The following is a 12,865-nucleotide window of genomic DNA, read 5'->3' as shown; positions in this document are numbered from 1 at the left end:
GGGGGGAAGGGTTTCGTATTTTATTCAATTTTGATGTTTTGCTAGAAGGCATTGAATGTGCATGCATATGTCATCTCTATCTAATAAAATAATTTACTACTACATACCATATTAACAAATTGCAGACCTATTAACAGTAAATCAGAACCAATAATTTGCCAACACGATTGAGATTCCTAATTAACTTTTTCTTGATAAAGTGAAATAATTCTATTAATGATGGAAAAGAAACTCCTGTATACAAGCAGTATACCAAAAAGTAGAGAACTTATGAGGAAATATGATTCTCTAGGAAAGACATCCGGTCTTTTATACACATTAGAACCTCATGAGCGCACCCAAAGAATAAAACGGATAAGAGGGAATTCCTCAAAAATGTACAAAATCATCATGTGCCCACTTCGAAAGCGCTCCCAACTTTCTCTTTCTGCACAGCCCACATGCTAGTGAGCAACATCACAAGTAGCATCAAACTTTTATCCAAGTTAAAAGACAAATTGGAGTAGATCCAGATGAACTTCAAACTAGATTAGATTATATGATAGAATTAGGTCTAGTCCAGATATCTAAGTTCCCAAACAGACCTTTAAACGGTTCATAGACAAAGTTATATGGGGATTATGACGCAGGAATTGCAATACAAAAATTAATAATCACTTTTTTTGGAAGAAGCAAAATTTAATAATCACTATGCATATGTTTTTGGTGGACACTTGGTTCATTGCATTAAGAATGGGATATATGGTGCATAATACAAAAGTCTAAAAATAATTTTAACTTAATAAAAAAGTAAAAAAGATAAAATCAATGTTTTGACGAAGAAAAGATAAAATCAACGTTATTTTAGTCTTTTATGAGCTTCATCCTCGTAAAGCTGATCCTCATATAAGTTATCCCATGTTGAATTCTATATAAACTAATGCCGGCATTGTGGTATAAAATTATACTACTATCGCTTATACCAGAAATGACATGCCAAACAAACACAATACAGATTATCAAATTTCATACGAGATTATTTTTCTAATCCCGATAACCAAATGACACCTTAATGCATGAACTTCTCTCAAACTAAAACTGCATAATTACTCAGTGGCATTCAACAGACTCCACATTCCAGCTGTCAAATAAGCAAGAACAGCAGGAGAAGTTAACACCTAAGGCTAAGAAAAATATGCGCATTTGAATTCTACCACACCAAAGCTCACTGTCAAGATAGTAAACATAATATTGCACTGACATATAAACCAATGACATTGACAGATGGTCCAATTTGGATTTTGGACCTGAATCTCAAATTTGTGCAGTCGACAAGGTCAGAAATATCGAGAGAACGTTTGATGTACAGCAAACTGGGTTAAAATGCAATTAACCAAGGTGTACCACCAATGCAGGGGAACTGAGAGAGGTGGATGGTGCCTAACCTTCAGCTTCACTTGCAGGAAGTGGGAGCTTTCAAACTCATTTCAACATTCTTATAGTTTGCTGCCTAATCTTCTATCATTGAAGTAAAAAAGGGTGATTTCCACCAGTAAAAAATCAAACAAAAAACAACCAGAATATATAGATGACTAGAAAAGTTTAAATTGCAATGGACCATATACAACATCAATATCAGACAAAGAGAACCCAAACATAGAAAAAGACAAACCTGTTTTCACTCCTATAATTAACCATCTTTGATCTTGTTGCGGCATTTGGAAGCGGGATCATTTCACTCTTAGTGACAGCATACACAGAGTGACCACAAATAGCGCCAATCTCCCTCCTTTTTGTGATAAGAAGCATGTAATAAGGCCCCAGAAATTTGATGAACCCTAATAAAGAGCATAGAGATAACTGATATCAGATGAATGGAACCCTCTTGTATCTGAAAAGTCAAACCCAGGAATTCACATACCAACAATGCCGTAACAGGTAGTGACAAATTTCAGACCTCCTGTAGACCTGTTACCCTCGTGTATCCTTCTCAACAAGTCAGAGCACTCACGTTCAGTATAGGTAGTGGAATCTTCACGTATGTTAAGCTCAGAAGGCTCCATCCTATCAATTTTCAACACTCTCCAGTGTGTTCTACTTTTGTCCCTTCCTATCATGTAAAATTTCTGCAACAGTTTTTTTCCAACGAATAAAAGTATGTCAATTGAGAAGACTTTTACGAGAGAAAAGGGGAAGAATATAAAAAATGGACAAGACACTAAGACGGAAATGGACCCCAAATACACCATACACACACAATGCCATTGTTCCATAAGTTCATTGCACTTTGAACAGATAAATAAGGAAGATTGTGTTATAATAGCATAGCAAGTTGAAGGTCGCCTGACAGGTTATAGAAAGTAATTAAAATTATTTGATGAAGAAGAAGGTACTAACAAAACAATACATGCCAGCTAGTGGAGATTTGACAGGCTCATTTTCGAATAAGGGAATGAAACGCCCCATAATTGCCAGGTTAAGACTATCCTATGAATCAATACAAATTACCATAATCAAATATAAAGCACTGTTAGCACTCCATAAACTGAATAACTATTATTATCCTAGAGGGAGGTCAAAATGGTCAAATATATCATAAGATCTTGATTCGAATTAGCTAAATCAAGTGATCAATCCGCCACATGAGATTCGAACTTGGGCAATGCAGTTTGACTGAGCTGTTAACTTTTGGACTGTCTTTAACTACTTGCGACACACTTTTAAGTACACCCTTTGATCCCCTGCAATAAGAGAATGAATTATTACCGATAGAGTTTGATAGAGCCTGAATTTCTGCATAAACCCTTGTCGAATTGGTGAAAACTGGTCTTGCTCCTGGTGATGTTGAGATTCCATATCACAAGTTGCCATTGGTAAAATTTTGTACTGATATCCCAAAATATGATACAATCAAAACCCGAGCCCCTGGCTCGGGAACCAACTATTCCAGCATTCAAATCCAAGAAAGAACCAAAAACCAAATCCAATTATATAGCAGTACATACACAACTCAAAGCATCAAGCATCACCACACACTTGAGTTGCTTCAAAGCTAGCATATTTTTTTTTTCTTAATACCCACAAAATGAAAAGACCCCCTTTGACTTAGATTGAAATTACACAATTCTTCTTCAGCTTCAGCTACAAAATAAAAAGACTCAATTTTGGGAACCCTAAATTGCATTTAAATCCCAAATTAGGGAATGATCATGGATCAAAAACGAAAAGGGTCAAATCTTTGATGAAACAAACAAAGAGGAAAGGGATTGAAGAGTAACTTATATGATGGGTTTTATAATTTTATATATATGTATATAAACGAAGGAGAAGAGATGGGAAATGTGGGTATGTTCTAGAAAAGCTGAAAATCAACAGAGAGAGAAAATGAGAGCTGAGAGATATATCTGTCTCTGATGGCGAGTGGCGATTATGATGATGATATAATAATGATATTGATGATGATGTTGCGTATTCTCTGGGGTTTTTTCTTTTCTTTTTCCTTTTTCTTCACATATAAGAGTATCTTTAATATTAAATTGAAGAGTAGAATAGATCTTGCAATAGCCAAATTGATGGAAACCACAATTTTTTTTAGGGTCAGAGCACGTATCACCATATTGTGGACCGTGAGCGTGAGGACCATAAAAATATCGGAATATATAAGCATTACTCTATGTTTTATTTTAGTTAATTAGTTAACATGCCTTTATATAGTTTGAAGGAATTAAGCATATGAGAATTTTACAGCATCATTCATAATAAGGCTGTATGGTGGGCCGGGGCCGGGCCTAAATGGGCTAAACGGGCCGGGCTAAACGGGTCGGGCTCTGGCGGTCCCGGGCTTCGTGGGCTCAACGGGTAGGACCAGCCCGTGACGGGCCTAAGCCCATATGGTCCTGGGCTAAATGGGCCGGGCTCGTGGGCTTAGCGGGCCTAACGGGCTTTTTTGATTTTCGGGCTTTTTTTTAATTTTTTTTATTTAAGGCAATTTCTTGTAAACCATATGTGTATGTATATATATAAATTGCTCTTATGCATGGCTATATAAATATATGTAGTATATATAATATAGAAATCTAATTATTAAAGTGTTTGACGAAAATGTAAAATAACAAATCAATAGTAAAACTAAATTGGCATGCATAATAAATTAATAACAAAGTACAACATGAAGCATAAATACGTCTAATAATTTTAAAATAACACAAATTGTTGAAAAATCTTAAAGACGAATTTGCGGATAAATACCCTCAATATGCCTCCTTAAAATGCCTGTGGTACACCCTGAACGAAAATTTAAGACTCTTCCACAGTTCTTGCACTTTAATATTTGGCCTTCTTCATTTTCTTCAAGCACTTCATAGTATTGCGAAACAAATAAGCGCACTCTTTCCGAACGAGGCATGATTTAACTTGAAAATTGAGATTGAGACTTGAAGTCTTGAAAATTGGAGATTGAGAGATTGAGAGAAATTTAGATTGAGAAATGAGTATTGAGTATTGAAATGAAGAAGAGGGAGGGGGGTACTTATAGTGTTAGAGAAGGTTAGTTTTGTAAATTGGAAAAAAAAACCGGCTATTTGTGCAATTAATATGACCGTTGGTGGTCATTGGGGGTGGGGCCCTCATTTTGAAAAATCTTGTTTTGTAGTATATATAGTACTACTTCTTCATGTAAATATAATATATATAGTATACTAGTATAGTATACTATATATAGTATGTTATGTATATATATTCCCTTATATATTTTCTTGTAGTATATATTGTATGTTATGTATATATATTCCCTTATATATTTTCTTTTAGTATATATTGTATGTTATGTATATATATTCCCTTATATATTTTCTTGTAGTATATATTGTATGTTATGTATATATATTTTCTTGTAGTATATATTGTATGTTATGTATATATATTATAGCTTATAAATAATTGCAAGTTAAAGACAAAAAAATATTGCAAAGAGATATTCAAGGGCATGTCTTATAATTTTTATTACCAAAAATGGCATATCTTTCTTAGTCTTCTTCCCCCCAATGGAATGAGCACAACAAGGTACTAATACCACCATTAAAAGGAAAAAAAACTAAAGAAGATATGCCAAAGTACAAGTTACACCATAATCTACATTGTATCTCTAACAAATCTCATAAATCCTTCAAGGTTCGGAGGAGGTTCTGTTGGTGGTGGCGGAAAAGAAGCTTGTTCATCACCGCTTCCGGGCGAAGCAGCATCCTCCGCAAGTTCCGCTATCATCTTCATAAGCTTCGCCTATCTCCGGTTGTGATTCTGCAAGTCCAGAGTTTCTTCTTTCCGAGCGGATCCAATCTCTGAATAGTACTGATTTTTCCAAGCTCTCCCTCATAGACGCTCTATGATCACCTATTTGAAGTCTTGCTTGACTGAAAGCGCTCTCTGATGCAACTGTTGAAGCTTGAATAGATAAAATATCCCGAGCAATCCTTGCAAGAACCGGAAAATATTTTTCCCTTGCCTTCCACCATTCCAAAAGATCAAAGGTGCCGTCTGGATTCTCCTTTTCAAGTCCCTGCGACAAATAAACTTGAAGCTCATTTAGATGTGAAGTCTCATCAAAATTATCACCTTGAGAACCCCTAAACTCCGTCCAAGATTTAAGTGCCTTTAGGCCCGCAGCTCTTTTAGATGATTGTGAACTAGACGAAGTGCCTAGCATGATCTAACGCAAGTTGATAAGCATTATAAATTGTTTGAGCATTTATTTTAATTGAGGCTTTTGCCTCTGCAAGTGTAGAAAATTCCTCAACTGAAAGATCTAAAGCCTTATAAATATTTGAGTACCAAAAGTGAGGACCTCCTAATTTCATTGTTGGATTTAACATTGCAGCAACACCATAAATAGGGGGGATATGGAAAAAATATTTTTTAAACTTTTCTTTCATTGCATTTATAGCAAGTTTATAAATTTTCCCACCCTCCGAAAATTCAACAAACAAATCACATAGTGCTGCAATATAAACTAAACAATTTGAAATAGTAGGATAATATTGCCCAGAAAATGCATTTGTAGCAATTTGAAAATGTTCTAAAAAATCTATAAGAATTTTAACATTCGTCCAATCTTGATTTGTAAGGATTTCATCATCATCCTCACCACCAACACGAGCATTAAACGTTGCATTAATTGGGTTTCTATATTCATATGCAACTACTAAACTTTCGTACATATAATTCCATCTAGTTAGACAAGGTTTAGGAACCTTTCTTTCTCTAAGGCCAAATTCATCACATTTTTTAAAATACTCTCTAAGTCTACTTCTACGGTTTGAATAAAAAAGCCAATTAAGAGCCATTCTAACCTTTTCAATTTCTAAGTTTAAAATTCTCATACCATCACCGATGATTAAATGGTAAATATGACAAATACATCTCACATGGAAACAATTACTAAATGCAGGATTTAGTGTTGTTGTAAGTATACCTATAGCACTAGTGTTACTAGAAGCATTATCCATAGAAATTGCCATTATTTTATCTCTAATGCAAAAATATCTACAAATATCTGCAACAGTGTTAGCAATAAACTTACCTGTGTGACGTGAATTAATTATTCTATACGCAATAATGCGTTTTTGCATTATCCACTCCTCGTCTATCCAATGACTTGTAACAGTTAGATAATCACAGTCATTATTACTTCTACCAATATCAGTAGTAATAGAAATCCGATTAGTTATATGAGTAAATAAATACCGCAAATATTGTTCATATTCATGTTTATATTTATAAATATCGCTCTTAACTGTTGTGCGAGGCCAACCTTTATAAGTAGGATTAAAAACTTTTCTAATATAATGTCACAAAATTAGGGTTAGAAGGAAAAGTATAGGGTAAGCACATAACGGTAACCATCTTTGCTAATTCTTCACGATCTTTATTAGGATCGTAATATAAAATACCACCGGTCACAGTGTTAATCCTGGTTGAACTAGATTTGAACCTGTACTAAGGGTTAACCGCAGTATCTANCGGGGCGATCAGTTGGGTTATTAACAGGACTAGTAGGTGTATCATCTAAATCCGGTTGGGTTTCATCTACATCCTCATTTTCCTCATCATTTTCTAAGATAGTTTGATTAGGATAAAGAGCATTCATAACTTCTTCATTTAATTGTTCACCTGGTGCAACATTATGGCAAAATTCACTATCGGAAAATTGAAAACAAGGGTTATCACTATCAAGAATAATAGGAGCAGCAGGATGGGTAACAGGTCTGGGTCGGGGAGCCGGGGGAAGGGTAGTAGGTTGGAGACTACTTTCACCAATTTAGCTTTTCCCTTACCACCAAATATTTTTTTCAAAGAAAATGCCATATTAATTACAATTATGCAAACTAAACACACAAAAATATATTCTTAAAACTTAAGAGTTGGAACGAGTTTACCGAATTGCCGAACAACTTCTTGAAAATTAAAAATCGTTGAAGACTTGAATACTTCAATTCACCAACTTCACAATTTTTCACGAAATTGCAATAATAAAATAAGCAATTATAGAAGAGAAATTAGATATAGATTGAGAGAGATTGAGATAGATTGATGAATTGGTGAGTAAAAATGAAAGAATGAGGGGGTATTTATAGTTGAGAATTGGAAAAAAGTGTAATTATATAAAGTTTGGGGTTAAAATAAAGTTTGGGGGCCAAATGGCTAATTTTTTAAAGTTCCAAACGGTTGAAAATTAAAGGCCAACGGCTAGATTTAAATCTGACCGTTGGTACTTTTTTAAAAAAAAAAATTTTTTTTTTTAGAAAAGAGCCGTTGGAGCCCGTTAGGACCGTTAGGCCCGGTTGAACCGGCCCAGGACCGCCTGCCGGTCCCGGGCTTAGCGGTCCAGGTCTCGTGGACCTCAAGCAAGGGACCAGCCCGCCACGGGCTTTCTACACCATCAGGGACCGGCCCACCAGGACCGGCCCGCCGGGACCGTTTAGCCCGTTAAGACCGCGGGCCCGGTCTGGTCCCGGTCCCAGACCGGCCCACAATACAGCACTAATTCATAATCCAAGTTAGAAGTCACTTGGTGGAAGTAAAAAATTAAATAATCTAACTAAAGTATGTTCTAACTTTCAAATATATATATATAAAATATGTATGACAAAGGTAAGATGATATCTTCACAAATTATAAAAAGAAAGTTAAATTTATAATAATAAGAGAATTATTCAAATTTATATCCGAAAACGTGATTACTAACTATATTTAACTGGAAAAACTTGTCAATCTACTCTTGTTTTTGGGTATCCCCAATCTTCACAATGTAGTAGCATTTTTACGGATCACGTCATTGCAAACTTTGTATCAAATAAAAGTATCATTTTCTTTCTTTGCTTTTGAATCGCTCGTTTAATAGCTTTTTTTTGTTGCTTGAATATCAGTATTATGGTTTTTCCAACTTATTAGAATCCAATATTTATGGGCACGAGACTACCCTTCACAACTATCCACAGAGGTCACATATTTACTTGTCCTGCTAAAGACAATCTATAATCCTATATTAGTAACAATAGAATTTCATCTTTGATATGCTCTAACTCTAGTTGGAACTTCAACATGCTTTTCTATACTCTCCCCTCTACTCTCATTAATTCCATTGATAGTGTCTTTATTCCTAATGCTCCATTTGAGGAGGACAAACTCATTTAGAGTTTGACAAGTAATGGTTTGTTCTCTACCAGATCAGCCTATCAGTTTGTCCACAATCATGCTGGGGTAATTGTCACGATCCGGATTTCCCACCCTCGGGGGTCGTGATGGCGCCTACTCGTAGAAGCTAGCAAGCCACGAAATGTAGAAATCTTAATTCGTTCATTTTAATCCTTTTTAACAACTTAAGATAAACAGGTGATCAACATTAAAATAATTGCGGAAGATGAAATCAAGCGGAAGACTTAGTCAAATTAAATAATAAAATCAATACAGAAATGCCAATATATGCCTCTACCCAGAAACCGGTGTCACAATAACCACGGACTGTCTATGAGTGCTACATACAATGTCTGAAAAAGGAAATACAATATGTCTCGAAAACAAGTGAAAACAGAACATAATCATAGATAGAAGAGAGCGCCGGACCTGCGGACGCCTGCAGGACTACCTCGGGCTCTCTGGCTGGACTAAAGGCTGGCTCCCAGAATGCTACTGCCCAAATGCTGCTCCGGTATCTGCACATAGTGCAGAGTGTAGTATCAGCACAACCGACCCCATGTGCTGGTAAGTGTCTGGCCTAACCCCGACGAGGTAGTGACGAGGCTAGGACCAGACTCCAGATAAACCTGTGCAGTTATATAATATACAACGGAAAAAAATAGCAGGAATAAACAATTTAAGTGGGAGGGGGTACATGCTACGGGGAAAAATGTCAAATCCAGCAGGAAATAAAAGATATGAGAGAACAACTCAGAATCTACAACAAAACAATAATAATACTGTTGCGGCGCGCAACCCGATCCAGCATAACATTGTGGCGGTGTGCAACCCGATCCATATTTAGTGTTGTTGCGGCGTGCAACCCGATCCATATATATATTATTGTTGCGGCGTGAAACCCGATCCATATATAGTATTGTTGCGGCGTGCAACCCGATCCATATATAGTATTGTTGCGGCGTGCAACCCGATCCATATATAGTATTGTGGCGGCGTGCAACCCGATCCATGTTTTTATATACCTTTAGCAACAACTATACCAAGAGTCCGGCAAGGTATCAATAATAAACTACACTATCCTGCAAGGGATCAACAATAAAAGTAAATACGTCCCGGCAAGGGAGAATCAACTATAACCAATCTTAACTCAACTTCTATTCATCTCAGCTAACACCAATATTCAAATCATAAGTAATTTCCACGAAAACAACCTTAATCCTTGCTCAATATCGAGAATCATCAATTAAAGCATCTGTAGTATCATTTAAGAACACAACAAATTTTAATTTAAGACTCACGGTCATGCTCGACTCCAACGTATAGATACCCGTCAACATGCCTATACGTCGTACTCAATAAGTAGCAAAATGAAAAATAGGACACAACTCCTAAGCCCTCAAGCTAAGGTTAGACTGAACACTTACCTCGAACTTCTACGGCCAGCTCAANACATCAACATCAATTGTTCCATAAGAAGGGAAACAATGTAAGTACTACTAGCTTCTAAGAGTGGAGTATCTTTGGAAACTCGTTCATTACATTATGTACAATCGGAGTCGTGCAAAAGAAGGAAAGGGATGGCCTCACATACCTTGTATATACTTCCCAACCTCAAGCTATGCAAATGTCATGACTCCTTAGTCTACAATAAGAGAAATGCTACTATCGTTATCATTTAAACGCTGTAACTATTATGTACCGACCGCAACCTATTTTACGATGAAACGAGTAGAACCTCCCCTATTTTTATGACTTACCACAATTTAAAAAATCACACACAACCCAAACAACAGCAATAACAATCATATTGAGCCTCCCAAAATAGTCCACCAACCAACAACATTACTAACAAGCCTTTCGATAGATAACTCACAAGTTCTAGCTTCAACGACTTAGCCGCAACTTGGATAATCTTAAATACATGTAGAGTAAGAGGTTTCTTACCTTTAAATAGATAGAAAAACTCCAACTTGACATTAATTCTCCACGAAATATCCCCCCAATGCTGCCACAAGAACAAGGATGCGAAACTAGCAATCACTTCGGATTTTTGGGCACTAGAATCACTTTGGAAGACTTGAAATTACCTAGGTTTAATATTAAAAACTTAAGAGAGTATTTTACAGAACATAAAACACTTAAAAAATCCTTCCAAACGAGCTAGAACCACACAAAAATCAGCAAGAACAAGAAGACCAAGGAACTTACTAGCGCCACGGGATTCCCAACACTTGAAGTGTGTTGTTTGCCCTTTGTTTGGGTCGGATCATGAGACAACCTTGAGAGAGTATTTTTCGGTGTCTAGGGTCTGAAGAGAATGAAAAATAATGAGTTAAAACGGGGTTAAGGGGTCTGATATATATCAATATATCTCAACCGCCTATGTGGCCCCATAGAGAGCTGCTTGGCGCAGTCTTGCGAAAACGCGAATGTCTCTCTACTCCAATATCGTATCGACAAACGATTTAATACATTGGAAACTAGACTCATAGATCTTCAATTTGGTGGGTAGATCACCCTATAATTCCAAGTAAATTGGGAGAAAAACTTAGTAACACTTGACCTAAAGTTTAAGTAAAATTATGAATGTAAGTTGCGACAACTTTTGTCGACTTTTGTTTCATAACTCGTTTGACTTCAAGACTTATGATAAGGATATTATATGATTGAAATACCTTAAAACACGACCACTTAAGAATATTAAGCACCTCTACTTTTATCCGAAAATACGGGTTACAACATTCTTGATTTGTTTAATTTCTAATACTTGTTAACCATTCTTATACACCCTTGTATCATTTAAGACCAATAGGATTAACTTCTTATCATCTCAAAGATAAGCTCTTCTCGTATTTACGTCGACTAACTTATGGCATGATCTAACGTACACGAATATGGGTTGTAACATCGAGGTCTCGAAACACAGAAATGAAGGCTAAAGCTCAAAGTGACCTATCGTGTCATCACATCGGTATACACCTATAACTCACATGTGGAGAAATTAATATATTAAAAATTCATAATCTATATTATATTATTATTATAAAAGTGCGAAGGTCTTTAGCGAAATATCGTTCGCTGTTTTTACCCTTGAAAAATATAGTTCATATTGGACAAATCAGTCATTTAATTATTTTTCTAATATATAGGACTTTAAAGGCATTTAAAATATTGCACATTACATTATTTTCTTATTTGAACTAAGGTAGGAGATCCTAATATTTAGGATTTTAAGTTAGTATTTTACCTTATAGAACAGTAAGGAAAAACATAAAATCTAATGTGTCAAATTTCTGGTAACATAATTATTTGAGATGTGGATTCCAAACGACAAAGTACTCTTAATATGTGAGAAAAAAATTCTGAAATAATTAAGCTCAAACTATATTATCAAATATGTTATAACATTGAAAATTTACCTTATATAAAGCTTAACATAAATTATATAAAACTGATAAACAAAATAGATAAAGGAAAGAATTATAAATATCAAAGAAAGAGAAAGTATGGGTTGTTGAATAATAACGGAGGTGATTCACTTTTTAATAATTAGGGTGTATAATTCATTTTCTTAAAGACCGCTGGTGATAAAATAAATCAGAAAATCGAGCAAAATCAATTTACAGTAAAGTGCTAAGAGTTAAATTATTTAAATTGCAAACTTAAAGAAACGATAACCATTCAATTGAAGATAAAATGTATTCAAAATAAGCTAACATCAATTTCTTTTTATTTTTGTCAATTCCTACGATTGGTTATCTATAAAAAAAATTATATGAAGTTATTTATTATAAAATATTCACTAAATATTAGTCATTTTCAAATTTTACATTACCACTTAATCATTCATTTTTCTCTAGGAACTATATGACCAACCTCTTCATTCCAAATTTCTAAAAGAAAGATTCAATTCTTTTTACAAAAAAAAAAAAGGTGTTATTTTGAGACTTTTTAAAAAATCGTGATAAAAGCATATAACAAATATCCAAGTCATTTTAGATGGTATTATGTCACAATAATGATTATACTTTTCTTATGATGCTCCAAAGGATGTTCCCTTTAAATTTAAGAGGAAATACATGTCTTCAAACAAAAAATATTGATCGATTTTCTTATCCTTTAAAATAGATTTCATATTAAAAAAAGTTAATTATTTTTTAAAATATTAAGAATTATGGAGTTGGCCACTATTAGA

At 34.9% G+C, this 12,865-nt stretch overlaps 1 pseudogene across 1 annotated transcript in view; it reads right to left on the bottom strand.

Moving 5' to 3' along the window:
• The window catches only part of LOC109228478, a 29,752-nt pseudogene extending 26,314 nt beyond the window's left edge, over window positions 1–3,438 (bottom strand). The window contains exons 1-3 of the transcript XR_002068386.1: window positions 2,746–3,438; window positions 1,901–2,105; window positions 1,652–1,817 (exon numbers count right to left, since the gene is read on the bottom strand). The product of XR_002068386.1 is annotated as a phosphoinositide phosphatase SAC2-like (transcript). The remainder of the gene's footprint in view (window positions 1–1,651; window positions 1,818–1,900; window positions 2,106–2,745) is intronic.

This window comes from Nicotiana attenuata, chromosome 7, assembly GCF_001879085.1.
Source record: "Nicotiana attenuata strain UT chromosome 7, NIATTr2, whole genome shotgun sequence".
Taxonomy (NCBI): domain Eukaryota; kingdom Viridiplantae; phylum Streptophyta; class Magnoliopsida; order Solanales; family Solanaceae; genus Nicotiana; species Nicotiana attenuata.
This window is presented reverse-complemented; position numbering and strand designations above follow the sequence as displayed.